Source organism: Tursiops truncatus, chromosome 6, assembly GCF_011762595.2.
Source record: "Tursiops truncatus isolate mTurTru1 chromosome 6, mTurTru1.mat.Y, whole genome shotgun sequence".
Classification (NCBI taxonomy): Eukaryota; Metazoa; Chordata; class Mammalia; order Artiodactyla; family Delphinidae; genus Tursiops; species Tursiops truncatus.
This window is the reverse complement of record NC_047039.1, coordinates 43,494,696-43,515,434: the sequence shown is the minus strand read 5'-3', so window position 1 is coordinate 43,515,434 and position 20,739 is coordinate 43,494,696. Positions and strand designations below refer to the sequence as shown.

At 41.6% G+C, this 20,739-nt stretch overlaps 1 protein-coding gene across 8 annotated transcripts in view; it reads right to left on the bottom strand.

The window, feature by feature from the left end:
* The window catches only part of ELAVL2 (ELAV like RNA binding protein 2), a 130,795-nt gene extending 110,713 nt beyond the window's left edge, over positions 1–20,082 (bottom strand). For 4 of the 8 annotated variants that reach the window (XM_033858012.2, XM_033858013.2, XM_033858014.2 and 1 more), the window contains exon 1: positions 19,872–20,082. The gene's annotated coding sequence lies outside the window, so the exon portion shown is untranslated. Of the gene's footprint in view, positions 1–19,473; positions 19,743–19,871 lie in introns of those variants that run through there. The other 4 variants (XM_033858017.2, XM_073806066.1, XM_033858016.2 and 1 more) reach the window with 3 other exon arrangements.
* Between the last annotated feature and the right edge of the window lie 657 nt (positions 20,083–20,739).

Below are 20,739 nucleotides of genomic sequence, written 5' to 3'. Positions count from 1 at the left end.
ATTAGTTCTCTCTTTCAGTCGGTTTCTTTTTTGTTATATTCACTAGTTTGTTGTAATTTTTAGATTCCACATGTAAATGGATATTTCTTGATCCCGTCTGGACATATGAAGGCCTTAATATATAACAACATAATGTTCAGGAATTTTTTATCCAAATTAAAATCCAGGAAATGTTTCAAATTTGCTCATTTAGACTTGAAAGTAATTAATTCTATCAGAATATTAAACAAATGTGGTATCACAAAAAATTAAATGGGCACCACCTCACCACCACCAATCCCATTTTGCATTTCAAAGGAAGGGACTACTGTGCCATTTTCTTCTCTCAAGGACCTCAGCAACCTGGAATGTACAAGCGGAGCCCTGCCTGACAACAGTGGTTTGGGTGATATCTCACCTGCCTCCTTCTTACCCACCTAGTCTTGACTAAATTGGGGGGGGGGGGTGAATAAATGCAGTGGAAGGTTAAAAAAAAAAAAGTGCAGATGTGTTCAACAGCTGACAAAAGAGGTTAAGATTCTATATACACCCACAATACAATTTAGTCAATTTCTATTTAAAAACAAACTAGGACAATGAAGCCAATGTGGGAAAAAGAAAATGCTTAGGTGAAGTACTCCAAAGTGCATTTTTAGCTCATGTGACCTTCTACAGTGCTCCAAATGTGTGTACGTAGATGTGTGGGCATGTGTGTATTTATAGAAAGAAAGTGTTGAGAGCACTATAAAAAAAAATACATGAATAAATCATAGAATGTTTGTGCTACATGGAACTTCTGAAAGCTAGTCACAGCTTTGATTTTAAGGTAAGGAAAATAAGTACCAAGATTTGGACCAAGGTAAAACCTGCAAGTGACTGAACCTGGTCACACTATTCGAGGCTTCAACTCCCAGCACAATCTCACCTTCAGTTATTCTAATTCCATGCCTTTATTCTTAAATTTGCACTTCCACTGGAAACATGACTGTCCATTAATACCTGTAATACAGATTTCTAAATTTTAAGGCTCAAGTGAGCTTTGCCCTATTTATCCCAGGAAGACATGAGTCCAACCCAGCAGTTCTCAAAGTGTGGTCCAGGAACCACTGAAGGTCCCTGAGACCTTTTCACAGATCCAGAAGGTCAAAACAATACCTTTTCCTCTCATTCTCTCATAAATGTACAGTAGAGGGCGCAGTGGTTGAGAGTCCACCTTCCGATGCAGGGGACACAGGTTCGTGCCCCAGTCCGGGAAGATCCCACATGCCGCGGAGCAGCTGGGCCATGGCCGCTGAGCCTGCTCATCCGGAGCCTGTGCTCCGCAACAGGAGAGGCCACAACAGTGAGAGGCCCGCATACAGAAAAAAAAAAAAAAAAAAAAAAGTACACTAGAGCTTTCCAAAGGTTATATGATGTGTGACAGCTGCTTCTGCATTCAGCCTGGTGCAATATATAAGAATACAGCTGACTCCTATTAAGCTAGACATTAAAGAGATGAAAAACTGTAAAATCATGCCACTTACCATTATTTTTGTTTTAGCAAAATATACATATCCATCATTTTTAAAATGTTACTTTTGTTAATGCTATTGGAGTTTTTTGAGCTAAATATCTGTTTTTAACTTTCTCATCTTAATTTCTAATGCAAAAAATATTGATAAACATAACTTACATAAACATAAGGTCTTTCGAGTCCTCAATAATTTAAGTGTAAAAAGGAGTCCTAAGAACAAAAAGTTTGAGAATCGCTAGTCTCACCAGTGCTAAATAAGTTCTCTTCCGTGGTGATTTTCTGTTGTTGTCGTTGTTGGCTGCGATGGGTCTTGATTGTGGCACTCGGGGTATTCGTCAAAGCGCGCAGGCTTCTCTCTAGTTGTAGCGTGCGGGTTTTCTCTCTCTAGCTGTGGCGAGTGGGGTCCAGAGCACGAGGGCTCTGTAGTTTGCGGCATGCAGCCTCACTAGCTGAGGCTCGCAAGCTCAGTAGCTGTCGCGCGTGAGCTTAGTTGTTCCTTAGAGGCATGTGGGATTTTAGTTCCCAGACCAGGGATCGACCCCGAGTCCTCTGCATTGGAAGGTGGATTCTTTACCACTGGACCACCAGGGAAATCCCATGGTGAATCTTTTAAGCATATACAGGTAAACCTTAGAATGGTGTCCTATTCCTCTCCTTACCTTCAAAGACATGTTTCTCCAGCCCTGGGACTGTGTGAAGTACTTCTTATGCCCAGTACTCACTTTAATCAGTTCAACTTTCTTTGATATAGAATTTCTATAAAACCATGATAGGGGAACCATGAATAAACTCTATATTCTGGTTCTCAGAAAAGACACTTTATAAAGCATAATAAGTTATGTTTCATGTTGCATACTTACTTTGGTTTAGAGAATACTAACAGTATACAATATGCCAAATAGTAGTTTTCCATTTGCTAGATTCCACCATAGTCAGGCACCAAATCACATTTCATTTCACTCTTGAAGTCCTGCTCCTTCTTTTCTAGGGCTGCTTTTGCCATACCAACCCACATCCTTTATTTCCGTTTTCCTTGCACCAGGTCATCCTACAAAATTGTCCCCAATCTGGTTTCTCTCAAGTTTTCTTCCTACTATGCTCATATTCCAAAGGCTTTACAACACCCTACACCATACAGAAAGGGAAACGTTCCTTCCTGAGTTTCAAGGCCCTCTAGAAACCTAACCACACTCTAATAGTCAAAGCTATTTCCTCAATATGCTGGTAGTACATCATGTTTAATCCCCCTCTTTTTCTCCAAGGAAAAAAGTCTCCCTCTACCTCTATAAAACCTCCCCAAAGTGCTACTCACATCTACCTAGTTTCTCAAACCTTTCCCAACTATGCAGCAGCCCTCACCAAACCCCCTCTCCCACAATCAACTCATCACATTTCCTGACTACAGGCTGTCAACTAGACTTAACCTAAGGATAGCATCCATATCCTACTGCTCCTGAACTCCCAAAGACCTGGCACAGTGCTAGGCTCTATCGAGGCACCAAACATTAATAAACAGTTGAGATGCAGAGAATACTGAAAATCTGCTAAAATGCTTTGAAAAATACAAGGGGGATTATCTTTTGAAGTAATTAGTAACTGCATGTTAATATTTTTGCAAACTAAAATGTATACATGATGCAAAAAGATAACTGTTGAACACTATAAAATGAAAGAAATCTAATTCTTCCAACGCACACACCAGAAGTTAACAGTTTCATTAACAATTCGAACCTTTTCAAAGCCAATACAAACATGTACAAGCACAGGTGAGGAAAGCAAATACTTTAGTAGATACACAGAGGTAGATCTTTCTGTAATGATCTTTGCAACTTGCTTTTTACAGTTAAATATCAGCACATAAGAGAATTCTTTCTTTATAGATGGCTATACAGTGGTCCCTTGGTATCCTCAGGGTAATGATTCTAGGATCCCCACAGATACCAAAATCCCGAGGATTCCCAAGTCCCAAAGTCAGCCCTCCATATCCGGTTCTGGTTCTGCATCTGCCGACTGTAAACATAGTATACAGTCCACAATTGTTTGAGTCTGTGGACGTGGAAACCCACTCCCTGCAGATACAGAGGAGCTGACTATAACTGAGATGGCCCAAATTAATATAAATGATTCCCTACTGATAAATATCCAAGGTTTTACTATTTCAAACAATGCTTGCAATAAATACCTTATACAAGAGAGCAAAAATATACATTTAAAGATAGAAACTGTTGGTTCATAGTCAATTTATATTTTTAATTATGCTAAGTTGCTGCCAAAAAGCCCTCTAAAAAATCCTATCAACTTACAATCCCACCAAGACTTCCCCTGCATTTTTAAAAATGAAATGGAAATAATGCAGCAGTGCCGAGAGGGAACTGGGAGAAGGAAAGGCATGTCAGGAACCAGCTATGGGTTTAGAGTCACCAACCGCTATCGCTTTTTATAAGACATTAGGCAACACCTTTACCACAAATTCCATGTTTATAAAATGAGGGTTTTCATCAACACTGTGGATAAGGGCCCCTCCAGCTCTGACATTCTCTGATGTCCTTGAATTTGCTATATATAAGAAATGCACATTAAATCTGAAGACAAAATACTTATTCTCTTGGGCTGCCCGGAAATAAACAAACAAGTGCTGGGAAAGCCAAACTGCTGCACTGGGAAAGTAAATGCTCTGATAAAACCCCTGCTAGGAATTTAAAAATGGAAGTGAAATTGAGACTGGAGGAAATGGCCACCTTAGAGGGAAGATAAAAAACCATTTCAAAAATAACAAACAAACAAAAAAAGGATCATTTTAATCATCTGGTGGTTTTCCTAGTTAAGACAAGCCGCATCTCAGTAGAAGAAATGCAGCTAAATGGCTATCACAAGGGAGGACCAAAGCACCCTGATGGCTACTAATTAATAAAAAGTCACAAACATCCCTTTCAAGCTTACCATTTGAAAGAGTGGATGTTAACAGGAGATATGATTTGCTAAGCTAAATAAAAGCCTTTATTAACAAGAAGTGACAAGATCACAACCCTGCTGCTGATAAACTGCCAACATACCCGGGGCCTTCAAATGAAGGGCTGCCCATTTAACATATTGCAGCTTTAAAATGAGTTGCTTTAGAACAAACAGTTCTATGTCACGGCAGGCCTGCAACATACCAGATGGAGCTGCCGCTGTACCCTGGATTGTGCGCGCGCGCGCGTGTGTGTGTGTGTGTACAGGGGTCACACATATACCTCAGGAATACCCAGCCCAATAACCCTTCTTAAGATTAGCCATCCTTGATCAGAGCATCCACCTTGGACCTCAACTTCGCTATCTGCTTCCAAAAAGACTCAGTGTTGAGCAGAAAGCAGCCATTCTCCCAACAGCCAAAGGAGGTTTCACACTGCTGTTAGACCAGCCTGGCAGTCATCCCTGGAGCCTGCCTCCTTAATCCTGGCAAACACGGCCACTTCAATCCAGTCTTAAAGCAGGGATTTTTTTTTTTTAATATAGCATGCTTTGAAGCTGTATAAAACAGGTCATAAATACATGTAAAAGGCATAATCTCAGTCTTGTCAAAGTGGTTACAGAAGCATCACCCCAGATCTTTTCCTGTGTGGTCCACTGTTAAATTCACCAACTAGGAGGCTGCAAATAGATATGGTAAAGTCTTAATTATTCACAGGAATGGATGAAGACAAACAGCACTGTTAACTTAATATTCTAAGATGACTTTTTGTATTATCTACTATCCAGCACTTAAATAGTATTGTATAGTAATAATTAATGTCCATAAAAAACCTCAAAGTGCTCAGTTTAAATGTTAAGAATTCTGATTAACTACAATTGGTCAAATATGTATGTTACACATGGCAACTTCTCACTAACCTGAGTACGAAGGCTGAGTATGCCTTAAAGAAAAAAAAAAAAACTTACATGTAATATTTACTTTTGGCATGTGTAATTTTATAATTTTAAACTTTATTTTAAAAATATAGGGATCTACTATATCGAGGAACAAAGCTGTAAACAGGATCACTGACATCAAGGAGCTTCCAATGCATTTGAAAACAACGTTTAATAAGTGTCCAAAAAATGCAAACAGAGTCTACCTCTCTGAGGAAAACAATGAGTTAAGTTGTTTTGATCTAATAAGTAGGTGGGATATCATTATAGTTCTGATGATGTTTGTGGGTTGAGGAAACAAGCCACATGGAGAATTCGCTTCCTCATTTTCTCTAACCTCTTTTTCTTCTTGTCTTTTTCTGATTACTTAGAGCAATTTCCCAGACTCTGCTACCAATCTCTTACAAACACACATAGCCCTTTAGAATTAAGGGACTGCCCAAAAGCCATTCAGGTCATTTTAAGAAAGAAGTATTTTTCAATAAATGTCTTCCAAGGTTTCTACAAAGAAAACTGCCTAAGCCTCTCCCATCCCAACGAATGTTTCAAAGACAATTCCAAAATAATATGGTATTTGATTTTAGCTCAAATTTAAATGAATACTGGGAGGAACACAGTATTGTGAAGAAATGGGGTGGGTTGCCTCGATCTGGCAGAGGGATTCTATAAAAGGTTATTCATAAATTAACCAAACAATTCAATCAATGACAAACTATAATTTGGGGCGAGTAGGTAAAGTCCTTTAGACCAAATCAAAAAGCCTAACAGACATTTCTCTTTATAGTTTTTACAACCGCAATTTATACACTAGAAAAGTACTATCAAAAAAATGTTGATAAATTATACTTCAAAATTGAGTAGAGCAGCGCATTTTCAAAGCCACGAGTGAAAGATGTAGACTATGCAGATAACACTGCTGGACTTGGCAGTGGTTGTATAGTTTTTAGTGTGAAAGCTGCTAAATTACTGGTATACTTGAGAACATTACAGTTTGTTTCTTGGCTGTTTAAAAAAAAAAAAAAAAAAAGCCAGACCTTTGGTGGGATATAAACTAGATGGCAGGGATCAGATCCAGGATTCAAAGTTCACCATGAATTTATCAGGGAAAAAGAGAGTTCAACTTCAGGACCCCTTTCTATTCTAATATTCTATTGCCTATAAAATTAAAAAACAAAACGTCTGCCTTTGATGGAGTAAGGCAGGGAGAGGGTAGATGGGAGGAAAGATGAAGTTAACAAATGAACGTCTCTGACCACCCCACACTAAGTTAGGAGCCCCAAAGACTCTTGCCCTTCGTAACACAAATCACCATTATAAATAATAACTTCTAGAGCTTTAACATGTGTCTCCCCCAATACTCTGAGTTTCATGTCCGCAAAGACTAGATCACACTCACCCCTATGTCTCAGTATCTAAGACAGTGTGTGGTACACAGTATGAACAAAATGTTTACTAAGTAAATGAAACTAAGGAAACTGAGATGTTTTCATGTATAAGCTGGAAAAATAATTGTTTTTAAACTACTGCAGAGTAAAAGAGGTTGATAAACAATCCAAAAAAAGTGAATGGATAAGAAATCAAGAAGACAACAAAATATCATTAAGGTCAGGAGGCCAGGCACAACACAAGCATAAAAATTTAAATCCTATAAAGCTGTAGGTCTAGAGGAAAGTTTAAAGTTTTAAGAAGCCACTTTCTAGCAAAAAGGAATGGTGAACATTTTCAAACAGTCATTTAATAAACTGTCAGCAAATCTGCTTCATTTCTTTAAACAATAACAGGAAATAATCATAGGGAATGGGGAAGAGAAAGAGGTTCCAGCCACAATGAAAAATTCCTTACAGGTAAAGTTCCATAAAACTCCTTAGGGAAGCTCAATATAAAATACCCAAGACCTGACAACAAGTCCCCTGATCTCTTTATGTTTCTGAATTTCTTAGAGAACTGGGGAACTACAGAAACCTTTCACTCAAAATCTTTTGATAGTGGAGGCCAACTTTAAAAAAAAAAGAAACTTACAGAAATTAAAAGGAAGTGCAGGCTATTTATTAAAGTCAAAGGTTAGGATTGCAGAGTCCTATACGATGAAATGATATAAAAAGCTATTCAGCTTTGAATTCTCAATACCTATCTTAACTTCTGCTTCATCTTGTGATGTCCTAAATCTGGCTAAACAGCATGGAGCACCCTTGGCAGGATTCCACCTGACTGCTATGCTATACTCCTTCGCTATGTGCATAGCCTGTTGGGCCAATTTTACACCAGAGACACTTGCTTGAAATATGTAGAGATGATTTTCTTTTATTTTTTTTTTTAGGTTTACAACAGCTTCACAGAGCACAAGGATAATATTTATAGGCTTGAAAGAGTAAAATATACACAAAGATAAGAAACCAAGGGACACATTAACAAGAAGCGTCTCTATTCTACAATATCATGGATTGAAAGATGCACCACTAGCTTCCCAGCTGTAAGAAAAATAAACATCACTACATTAAGTGGACATATTTATGAGATTCAAAAACTATGTAAAAATTGCACATCTAAGACTTGAGGAAATATGGCATTAGTTAAACCAACATTTTTTGCTAAAATTTCCTTGTAGTGATTAAAATTTTAATAAGACCACCTATCATTCATGTTTTACCTACAGATGCAAATAAAACTTTCTCAATTGACAGTAAGTTTCAAGTACTGTATTATCTCAATTCCAGACTCTGAATTCAATTGAATTAAAAAAATAACTTCCTGAATTTCTACTACAAACAAGTAACACACTAGGTGCAAGAGATAAAATAATAAACAAGACAGATGTCCCCTTTCTAGGGAAGAACAGAAAGATTATCTTGAATCTGTATTCTTCACCATCCACCCTCCCTCCAACAGATTTTTCTGACAGTTAAGTTGGAGAAACAAGATAAATCAATAACCATCTTTACTGGGTAGATATTTTGTTGATTCAAGTTTGGACATCATACATCCTATGGAGCACCTGACCTGCAACTTTTTCTCAGAACAAAGATAGGTGCATTTCTAAAAGCCCACCAGATTTGGAACATATTAGTCCCAGAAACGTAACAACTTTAAGGAATAGCCCTTACAGATTCTCTACTACAACGAGCTAGGGTTATCAGAATGTCACCTTCGCCAGGAATAGAGCTCACAGTATCACAATGTTTTTTTCTTGATTTTAACAGAATCCTAAAATAAGTGTGAAGACAGTGCCTTCATTTCCTCACTTATAGATCTATACTTTATATAGTTCCAAAAAGTAATCCTGCAAGTGGAGACTGCCAGCTGGCAACAAGACACCAGCCTGTGATGGAATTCTTCCAGAAGTCATCTGGTCATAGACCTTAAAAAATGCAAGGTCAGGGGCTTCCCTGGTGGCGCAGTGGTTGAGAGTCCGCCTGCCGATGCAGGGGACACGGGTTCGTGCCCCGGTCCGGGAAGATCCCACATGCCGCGGAGCGGCTAGGTCCGTGGGCCATGGCCGCTGAGCCTGCACGTCCAGAGCCTGTGCGCCACAACGGGAGAGGTCACAGCAGTGAGAGGCCCACGTACCGCAAAAAAAAAAAAATGCAAGGTCAGAATCCTGGCCCTGGGGAAATAGGTATGGGCATTCTGCTGGGAGTGCTACAGGTTACAACAGCCCCACCACTGAGGGGCCAAACAATAAGGCCTGGAGATGACACAGTCGTCGAGCTGCCTCTCGGATCTGTCTCTGTGTCCTCAGCCACCTGAAACTACAACCAACAGAACTACCAGAGGTAGAAAGAACATCATTCTGGAGACCAGGGTAACAGGGAGTGAACTAGGAGTCACAGACCTAAGTCCTTCACACCCACCCAGCAGGATGATTTTAACAAACCACCTGACCTCTGAGCCTCATTTCCCTCATCTGTAAACTCATTACCCCAGGGAACTGTGGTGAAGTCCTGGAAGAACAGAAAACACAATGCTCGTGTCTCCTGGTTCCATCATTGTGGGCAGTACACCACCTTCAATTACTGATTCCACCTGTTCCTCTGTCCTAACAGCCAGGGCTTTCAGCAACTAAAAACAGGCAGCTCCTTACTGTCCTATCAAATACAAAATTTCTTACTCTAATTGCATTCTCACGAGGCAATAATTTAGAAGTTATTTTAGAAGTTGTACAAAAGGGGAAAAACCAACCCCTTCACTTTTCTTCTCTGGATCACAAACTATGTTGTTCACCAAGAAATCAAACTTTGCCCCCTACTGTCCACAAACAATACAGGTAGATTAGCCAAATCCTTTTTAAAAAGTCCAAGAATCAAGAGCCAGTTCCACCTGAGGGAATGAGCCTCTCCAGCAAAACAAGGAGATGAAGCAGCATACAGGCTGTCCAATCACCTTTCCGAAGTAAGAAATGTAAATGCCATTAATGGAGAAAAGCAACAGGCAGACCTAAGAACATCAAGAACTGGCATGAGAAAGCTACAATCAGCAGCCTTAAGAACCCTTGTTCCTGGCAGACGTGGTCTTAGGCATGAGCAAGAATCAAGGAGAAGGTATAGATCAGTGTTTTTAAAAGCATCCCAGATCCTAACCTGTCACTGGCTTACTACTACTGGAACTATACTAACAGGGAAGGAGTCCAAGAAACTTTATCATCCTTATGACTTTTTCCTAAATATTTTGAAAAATAAATGTTATACACAGAAGAAGCTCCTGGCACATCATGCTATCAAGAGAGTAAAACCATGGGGGAAACACTGGAGGCTTCAAGTGGTTACACACACATGCCTGGGATCCGATCTTCTTTGGACAAGAGCAGAATTAAGACAGTCGCAGTGGTGTCTCTCTCCAGCCACAACTTAAACTTGACAGGTTCTGCATTGCATAAACATTCTTTACCTGTGACTGGACTCCTGGCAAACTAGGAAGTAATTATTCATACAACAAAAGAGAGACCCAAAAGGAATGACAATGACATGGGAGGGAGGGAGGAGGGAAGACACAAAAACTAAGCAAATATACACACAAAACAACTGAGACCAAGAAAACCACACTCCTGTCCCCAAAACAATATGCAGAATCCTGGCCATATCCTTAATGCCCAGACTATAGAGATATGTCCCTTTTCTCAAGTCCTCAAACTACTATTAAAGTTAGCGGGGGAGGCTTGTGATATCGTTTTCTGCATCTCCTTAAGCAGGCAGACCAAGGAATGAGTACAAGGATGCTTTATAAATTTCTCTAAAGCTCTCTCAGTACCTAGCACTCAGTAATAATGTGTGATGAAACCATAAGTACTACACAAACTCCCTGGCTTCTGAACATGGTCCCAATACAAAAAACGTGAAGACATTTCTTAAGATCCTTTAAAAAAAAACTAGAAGAAAAAACTTTAGATGAATTTGGAAAAGGTCTAGTCTCCAAGGTAACTACCAGCCCACCAAAACCAAAGCCTTTCTAATAGCACAGTAGAAGCTCCATGACAATAATTCTCAACCTTTAGGAACATAAAACACGATTCTTTTTCTAAAAAACAAATTCTCAATGCCCCACCCCACCCAACAATGAAGACACCCTGGAAGCCCCTCAACAAGACACTCCAGGGCATGTCAAAATAAGCAATATATTCATCTAAAAGAATCATATAATCATGGAAGATGCTTGGTACCAAGAGTTTTTTTAAAGTGCCTCTTAAAAATTAGTTCAGAATAGACCTACAGTATTTTTTAAACTATACACACAGTTAATTCAAAATTAGTTTTTTTCAAATTAAGCACACACTTTCACTCACTCCCAAATATTAAAAAAATGTGGCTGGGCTAGAAACTGCACCAATTTTTAAAACTGCCAGCATTAAGCTCCTATTATTCTGAAAGGTTTTGCTAAGATGTTCAATACAGGGACACATTCTAATTCCTTGTTATGACTGGCCCAGCTCAAGTGGCTGCCAGGAGAGCAGGGCTTTATAGGCATTGTTCCATCCTCAGAAGCTACATTAATGCTGGGTTGATAAAACAGGTCTTCATATCTGTGTGCTGGGCTGAACAAAAAGTTAACTGGAAATGTAAGTGCTTAAAGTCACCAAAAGGAAAGCTCTACACTGACATTTTCTACCTACTTACCATTCATCTGTATTCATCTCACTAGACATTAACACACACCAAAGTTGCTCTCTGCTATTCAAATTGTGCTATTATGCTCAGGAGTAGATTAATAATATCCACCTTCCTTACTGTAAAATAAAATTACAACACTGGTCCAAACACGACATGTGGGGCCTCTTTCTACTTCTGCTGGCGTATCAGCTTGCTCTACTGCACACGTGGGAGAAAGCTTTGCTGGGTTGCCCTGCTGTTTCTGGAGAGGGGGTTTAGAAAAGGCTGAAAACTGAAAAAAAAAAAAATAAGGGGGAAAAGGAGAGAAGAACAACACACACATAAACCTCACACCTGGTAACCTCTCATATCAGCTCTTTTTTACAGCATTCTGAGGGGAGAATGTCTTTTCTAAGCTGACACCATCAGCAATGAGGTTAGCAGGTGGGCCATGGGGCTCTTTGAAACAGCTCATAACATCCTATTAGTTTTCACAGCACCAAGCAACTTCTGCTGACCTCAAAGCATCTGAACAAATATAAGCAGGCAACAGGCAGGAAGAAATCTCTGGTCCCAATGAGGGCAAGTTTAAAATCCCAGTGAGAGGGGAAAAAAGGTAAGATACCCTGATGCAAGCACATCTTGTAAAGGAACGAGAAGCTGTCTTGCAGCCAGGCATTAAGGAAGAGGAGGTCCAAGACGAGACTTCTCTATGTAAAATAAAGAAGACTTCAAGATGTAAATTTATAAGGAACAATCTAACATAATTCAAACGTTATTTGCAAACACAAAGAAAATCAAAAGAACTGAAGTCTTCAGAACTACTGCCTTTGTCTAGATATTTTAATAAACTTTTTAATTCCCATGGCTTTAGGAACTGCAGCATTAGAATCACAAACTCAAATACCCACAAAGGCCAAGCAACAATGTATTCTGAAGTGAAATAAACCATGCTCCATGTAAACAGTGCAGTGAATATGGGCTCAGCGTTGCTCCACCTTCACACGTTTTCCAGAGACACAAAATATGGCTCTAGATCCTTACATGATATTGGCCAATGCCTAAATCAACAACTCACTACTTTTTTTAAAACACAGTTTAGGCCAAATGAAACAGCCCCAGAATATGCAGCCCATGGGCCACCATTTGGGACCCGTGGCAGAATCCACTTGTCAGTTGATAACCCATTTCTCCCTTTCGTCCTCTAATAGCGGCAACTGTCTTGATGACAGAAAATAATCTTCAGTGAACAAAATGTAACAAAATGCTTAAGAGCCAATGCAAAAGTGGAAGCTGAATAAGAAAAGAAAGGGACAAGTGCGTAGGTTATGCCTGACCCAGAACTGCCAGGCTAGAAGCAGAACTGGCACAGGGCTCCAAAGCATAGACAGGTGACTAAGGGACAGAGGGCTAGCAAGAGGCATCACAGAGAGGAGAGGAAGGCTGTGGGTGGTTCAAGTTCTTTGCAGGGACAACGGCAAGGAAGGGATGAAAACCTAAAGCACTGATGACCTGGTATTTGGGAAAAGTCCATGAGTCATTCACAGCCATAGGCCAAAAAGGACCCCAAGGGTTTAAACAAAATAAGCCAGCAACCAGTTAAGTAGCACCTAGGGGAGAGAAAGTGGTGTTGAGCAAACTCATACAGAAATAGGCCTTACCGGGGAAGAGGTCATAAAAACTTGCTCACTCTATAATAAACTTTGTATATTTAAAATGTTCTAGATAGTCCTGCAATAAAGATGGATGGTCCTCGTGTCACCAAAGGTACCCCCCGTAGAGCAGCAGCAACAGTGAAATAGAAAAAGCTCACTTTTGAAAAGCAGCTCAGAGGAAATTCAAGATCAAGTACAAACAGGTCCAGGAGTATTTTCCCTACCTTACCCAATTCGGTGAATTTATTTTCAAACACACTGTGACTTATTTGCTTTGAGACATACCTCTTATACTTCTGATATGCACAAATGATGCCTAAAGAATAAAAAAGTGTTAAACATCCTTTAAAAACTGAACAAGTGAGCAATTTCCAATAACTTACTTGATAGGGCATCCATCAATGACTTTTCACTTGGGGTGGTAAAAAGATATTGAAACCAACAGGGGAAAAATGTTATTTCAGTGTAAATTTCATTTTTTTCATGTATAGGAATAGATCCTTGATAAGTGATCAAACAAAATTCAAATCAAGAAGATATGGGCTGATTATTTTAATGTAAATGCTTCAATTTTAAAATTTGACTTCTCATTGAAAAAAGATGGAAAATTTAAATTAAGATATTTATATTCCTGGAATGTTAGCTGGCTAACTTTTCATAATTTCACATGTAATCTCTTAGCTTTATTTATATTTTCAAGAAAAAAAATGCATTTTAAACTTCCCTTCCAAATTCCATTGATATATTTATATCTATTTCCATATTGAAATGTTCAAAGTCACAATTCTCCCAAAACCTCCCTACAGTCTGGGAATTTTCTTTCTGTGTGGCAGAAATACACATTGTATGATGGTATGTTATAAAGATGGTATGTTATAAAAACAATGGTTCATAATAACACATTGAAGGCCAAATATATAAAACTCATCTACGGGGACCACCTATTACCACTTTTCCAATTCAGGAAACATTGTCATTCCGCTGCCAGAAATCTCATACTTCAATATGCTCATCTTCACCCCGTCAATGAGGTGTGAGGTTTCACACTCAAAGAAAGGTTAAAAAACCAAGGACATAGGTAATTGAGCCAAAACCAGATGACGGAAACTTCAGAATACCAGCCTAGTATTTTCCACCTGGATCTGCTAAATTAAGAATTTCAACCAAAGTGACAAAATCTATTCAGGCAAGACAACTCAGTAGTTAAACTGGCAGCACTGTGTTCACAAGAAGACCTTACATGTATAATATTTGTTTACAAAATCAGAATGGATTTTAAAACAACCTATGAGGAGAAAAGAAACCTTACAGACTGCCTTGGATGAAAGCTAAAGGCCCACACCACTAACACGACGGCACACAAGAACCAATCTGAATTTCTCCCTGCTCTCACCAATGTAAGACAACTCCAATTTTCAAAGTCCTGTTTCCTAAATAGAACCTTATTTTAATAGTCTTTACTCCAGAGGGCAAGATGGTAGAAACTGTATGGAAATTTCTGGATATGTGACTTTCTCCTGGGAAAGAGGGCCCGCAGCTTTCTTCAGATGCTCAAAGAGACTCAAAACTCCTCAATCTTAACAAGAAATTTCAATTTTACAGTGGCTCCATAATAAGGAAATACAGGAAAGCTGAGAACTCTGAAATAACTATTGCCCATATTCTCATAAGGAGATAAAATTAGTGAAAATACTGAGCTTGAAGTGAGTCTGACCACTGCTAACTAAATGCAAAACAAAATAAAATGAAAATCCATCCTGAAAGAACAGTTAATGGGTCTGATATTTGTGAAAATAGGGATTTTTGTGATATTCCATTAATATAGTCTTTAAAGCTGCTGAAATAATCTCCAGTAATGAATAGCCCACAACAACAAAAATTCTGGAGGAAAAGGAAAGCTAATCATATAGAATATAAATTTCCTTTTTATGAGACAGACTCCTTTTTTAAGTCAAGGAAAAAGGCCGGTATAAATCTATCACTATTAGATTAGACAAGGGAAAAATATACAGAAAACTCAACCTAGTAGTTCAAAACTTATCTGATGCTAAAACAAAACCTTCATGTTTTAAAAAAAAATCTAACATTTTACTATAACTGTCTCATGATACATAAGTCTATTGAGAAAAATCATCCAGTTTTTTCAAATAAACAATTTCTAAAAGTCGGAAAGAGGGTCTTGCCTGTCAAACCTTCTTTGCTATTCATTTTAAGTCAGAAACTGACATAACAGAAATCAGTAATATAGACAAGTACTAGGAAAGTGCAAGTTTTTAAAAAAAAAAAAAAACATAAAACACAATTACTTGCAATTAATAAGGCAACCTCCAAGTTGGTTTGGCTTTAACCCCACGCCACCTATTCCTATGACCTTCTCAGTTATTTTACTCCTTATTCCACTCCTTGCCAAAGCACCTATCCTCCTCCTCATAAACCCTGCTTACAAGGAAAACCCTTATCTGTCATCACACAAAACTACCAAGCAACATTCGAAAGGGAAACATACGGCTAAGAATATTAATGAAATTGATGCATTCAACACCAAACCCATAGCTCTGAGAAAATAACACCTTTACCAAAAACAGATATTTTTATGTAGACTAATCTTGGGAAACACAGCATTGGTAATAGCGGGGATGATGGCTATGAAAATGCACCTAACCCACTGTTACAGAGGAGTAGCCTTTTGTTTTGTTTTATACGATGGACTACAAGGCTATTGATATAGCAAGTCGTCTCCCCGTTAAAAAAAAAAGTTCTCCTTTGACCTTACTAAAATTAAAGTCATGATATACATCATGAATGCTAAAAGCCAAATCTGTTCATTTCCTGTTAGTTAAAATTTTCCTAAATACACCATAAAACCTCTGTAGACTTTTACTAGACACTAATTCCTAGTTTTAATTCAGATTTCAAGTTACCAAATCTACTTAAACCTTAAAAAAAAAAGTGTATATTTTAACACACAAAAGGCTTAAAACAAATTATTGCCTTTCAAGCTTAAGCACCTTCTGTTTCCACTTAGCACTTGAAATCGACAAGGGCTGCAAACCAACCAGTATCTAGAATCAAATAAATAGATGATAAATGTTCTTCCCAAATTAGAAACAAAACAATGGATTTGGCATTAGAGTACACAACAGGTGGGTTCTGTGAGTAACAAGAACCAGTGAAGACTGCCACATCAGTAAAATGAAATTGGCCAAAGCAAGTAAACATTCTATGCATCTAATGTCCTCCAGAGTTAATTCAAGAGTTGGGTGTGGCATCACTAGTGCACAGAGCCTTGGATTTCCAACAGTTCTATAATATAGTATTAGCATAAAGCAGCAATGCTGCCAGCTAAATATTAACAATCAAGAAAGCCTCTAACCAGGCAGGATAAGCTACATAATCTGTAGGTCACAGTACAAAATCAAAGTACTGGCTCCCTTGTTCAAAAATCAAGAATTTCAATGGGAAGGCATTATGGTCATGTGCCCATTCAGTGGCCCTGCCTCCAACCAAATACCCATGCTTTAAAAAAAGAAAGAAAAAACACAACATCATCAACACTTTAATGTGGTAGCTTACTATGATTATTGGCCCATTCAGTTGATTTTCCAAAGAATCAGAAACAGATGGGGAGGACTGCTATGGGCAGGTTTTCCACAGGGTGGCACACCATCCAGGCCCCATACCATCTCACCTATAGAGCCCCTCCCAATGCCATCAAAAAAATTAACCTGACCAGGCTAAATACCGTGGATCTCCAACCTCCCTTACTTCCAAATAAACATTATCTGTGACAAAGGTGGCAACAAGAATGTAATAATGTGGTAGATTTTAAAAGATTTCAAACGAGAAGCAAAAGAACTGACCCTACCATGCAGACCAAGCCATCAAAAAGGTGAAGGTAAAGTCAGTCTTGATAAGATGCTATTTAGGAGTACCCAGCTCTTTGGGGACAAAGAACACGAAGAGTAATTTGCCACTGTGGTGCTCTTGTGCCATGCTGATGCCTGAAAAGCATCATAAATTAAAAAATATATTTTTTCTTCCAATCAAATTAAGAGGAAAAGTTTGATCCCAGCCTAGAAGCTGGGGTATTCTGGATGGCTCTGTTGTGTCCTTAAAGAGAACTTGGGACTTCCTTCTAGTAGAGAAGAGAAAGAGACGTTTGAGAGGGCAAAGCAGTATTTTTTTTTTAATTAAAATAACATCAACAGGAAAAGCACAGAAGGCTAGAATGGCTGAAAGTGGCAACAAGGATTCAGCCAGGAACACCTGTCCGTATACAAAGAACCAAAAGCTGGATTAAGAAATGAGGAAGTAGAAATGCCACTTAGAGCATTGTTCTTCAGTAACCAGCTGGGAGCTGAGTCTTAACTAAAAGCGCTGAACCAGACAGAGAAGGACCTCGCTTCTCTGGTGAAGAAGCATTAACCAGAACCAACCAACCAAAAAACCAAAACCAAAAAAGGAACTCTAACAACCAATACATTCTGAGCCTAGAAAAGGAAAATAAGGTTCAGTAGGAAATAACAGACAGGCCTGGCGGACACTGACCAGTTTTGGGTACCTGTTCTATTCTAGTAGCATATCCTAAAACTGAAATTCTCTTGAACCACGGGGAAAGAGTGCGTGGCAGCTTAAACAGCTGACCTGACATGATTTCTAACAGCAAACAAGACACAGTGAAGGAAACACCTAAAGACAGGGAGAAAGGGTGTGGGGGGGCCCTTAAAGGCCTAAGGCTGGGTCTTTGAAGAGAAAACAAAAAACCTTACTCCCCCGAAAGGTGGCAGCACAAAGTTACCCGAAAGGGCATTAAGGGGCCAGTTTTGAGCACACAAACACAAGAACATCCTCTCAAGAAGGAAAAGAAAGTAGAGGAAGCATAGAAAATTGGATGGAACGTGTTTCTTCAAAATCTAATTTTCCCCACCGCACCCCAGCCATGATCTTTCAGAACTGTTTTCCTCTTCCCCCCTCTATTCTCTCCCCCATTTCCAAGAGAACTTTAAGTATGTACCCCACACACACCTGAACAGTGTTAAACCAACATTCCTACAAACGTATTATGAAGAACAGCTCAAAACCAAAGGCAGTAACTTTGCAGTTCCTCCATCAAGAGTCACCCATTTCTAGAACCAAAGGTCTAGATGAGAAAGTAGATCCAGGAAAGCTTTTCCACCCGCTCACCAAAATGGAGACTCCAGGTCAGCTTCCGCAAGAAAAAGCGGCCTTAGCACAAATGAAAAATTCAGACGACTCTGGGGGAAACGATTCTTGACAATGTTGTCTTCAAGAGCAACTGAACAGTATTTCAAACAAACCGATTTTACTTAAAAGGATGGGAAAATTACATCCCAACTGCTATTAGAGTTTTTAAATGGACTTAATTGCCATAAGTTTGGGGCTGAGCTACATTTTTATGAAGACAATTATTATGGGTAGGTCCCCAAAATTATTAAGTTTTAAAAAGCTCTTTGTCCTTGCCGGACATATTTCGTGTGGCATTAAGCACCATCCTTTGGGGAAGGAATAAAGGAGACAGGATAGCCGGTAACAAACCCTCCTTTCCTCACATTTTCAGAAAACATAGACGATAGAAGATGAACATTTTATCGTAAAGATGATCTTTGAAAATGCACACTATTTTAAATGACCATCTGGACAGCTACGGCTCCGTGCCTGTGGCTCACATCTAGAGGCAATGTCCTGCGCTCCAGCCCTCTAGGATAACAAGTCAGCTTTTAAGGAAACGCCGTGGGCAGACTGTGTGCTGGTCACTGTCACGACCACTGGAGGAGCACCTGCTGGTTAACAGAGGCTGGTCCACCCGAGACTCCACGAGTCTCACCAGGGCGCGCACACACGTCCGTGCACCGGGGCGCCGCTGGCCAGCCCTCCTGGCCGAGCTGGAGGCAGCCGCCGCAACCGCCGCGAGCAAGCGAAAGCCCAGAGCCTGCCTCGCCCGGCGGCCCGACCCGCCCCGTGGTTCCCGCCCAGCGCACGGCTCGCGCGCAAACCCGGGATGCGACCTCGAGCTGCGACCTCGCGCGGCTGCGCCCGATCTCACCTAACACGGCGCAAGGGGAAGAGCGGCCCGAGGATCCTCCCTGCTCTGTCCTGGGCGCCCACGGTCCCAACCCACCTCCGCACACTGCGTGGCCGCAGCAAGTCTCGAGACGCCCCGGGAGCGCAAAGGACCACGCGCGAGGAGGCGCCGTACCAAGTGGGCACGCCACCAGACACCACCCGGCTGGAGAACCCAGTGCACGCAGCCTCCCACAAGGCGGAGGTGCCAGTCCACCACAGGAATCCTGCCCTTTTTCTAGAAAAGCCCCCTCCCCCACTTTCCCTCCAATACACTCACCTGCGTCTCGGCGCAGTTCTTCTCGCGCCACCCGCGGCCGTAACCCGACACGTCCACGCCTGTGCACGCTGCCTGGCGCAACTGGCCCCGCTCGGCTCCCGCCGCCCCCAACCAGCTTGTGCCCACAAGAGGGGCGGTGCCACCTCCCGAGGCGACCAATTCCCTCGACTCCCGCCGCCAGGGGTCGAGCTCTAGGAACTTCCCGTGCACAACCTCCGCCGCCTCCACCAACGTTCCCGCCCTGAGCCCGGACGAGGGCTCCCGCCGAGCCGAGGCCGGACTCCGCAACACAGCGCCGCGGCGGCGCGCACCGCCCTCAGCCTCGGCGTCCGAAACAGACTCGCGGCCCGGCGAGGCGTGCCCGCCCCCGCCCCACCCCACCCCACCCCCGCACTTGCCTGCTGTGACTCAGAGCTGCAGCTACTACGGCTCGCGCTGCCGACCGTCACACAGCCGCGGAGGATTCGCTCCGGGCGGGCTCCGCGGAGAGGCGGTAGTGGCGGCGGCAGCGGCGTCCCCAGGTCTGACGGTGGCGGGAAGGCGGCCTGGAAGCCAGCGGAACCCCCGCCCCACCCGCGCCGCGCCAGCAACCGGCCTCCTCACACGGCCCGCAGCTGCCTCAGTGACGCCCCGGCGCCGCGGTCCCGCCGTTTGTAGCGGGGCGGGGAGGAGGGGCTTGCTTGGAAGAGCGCCAGGAGGCGGGGCCGGCGGCGAGTTCGCGGCGCCGCGGCTACTGCTGCCGGCGCGTGCCCTGCCCGGCAGCCCCGAGGGTCGGTGCCTGGGAGCACACGCCCGACTGCGGACTCTTTGGCTCCTTCCCTCCCAGCTTCCGATTCCAGGCAGGCTCCTGGACCAGGTTCCCCTGGCAGCGCGGAGAGCGTCGCGCGCCCAGAGGCGTCAGATACCAGGTGCAAGTTTGCAAACCCCGAGGCTCCGGACTCTAACGGGCAGCCAGAGCGATTCGCGCGGGGGTACTTTGATATATGTGTATCAAATATATATACATACATATATTAACATATTGCAAGCAAAGCTCAAGGGCTTTTTCCCTACTTCACAGCTTAAGGGTCCGGTCCCTCCGCGAAAAACTAAAGGTTTGCCCCCGCTGCCCTTCTCTGCCTGTCTAGATGGAATCTGATGTTCAAATAAGCCCCGAGTACCTGTGTGGGGTGCTATACTCTGCTTCAAACACAAAGTAGGAAATCCTGCACTCGACTATATAAGCGCCTGTCGCTCGCCGCATCCTTCCAACGCCCCCCACCGAAG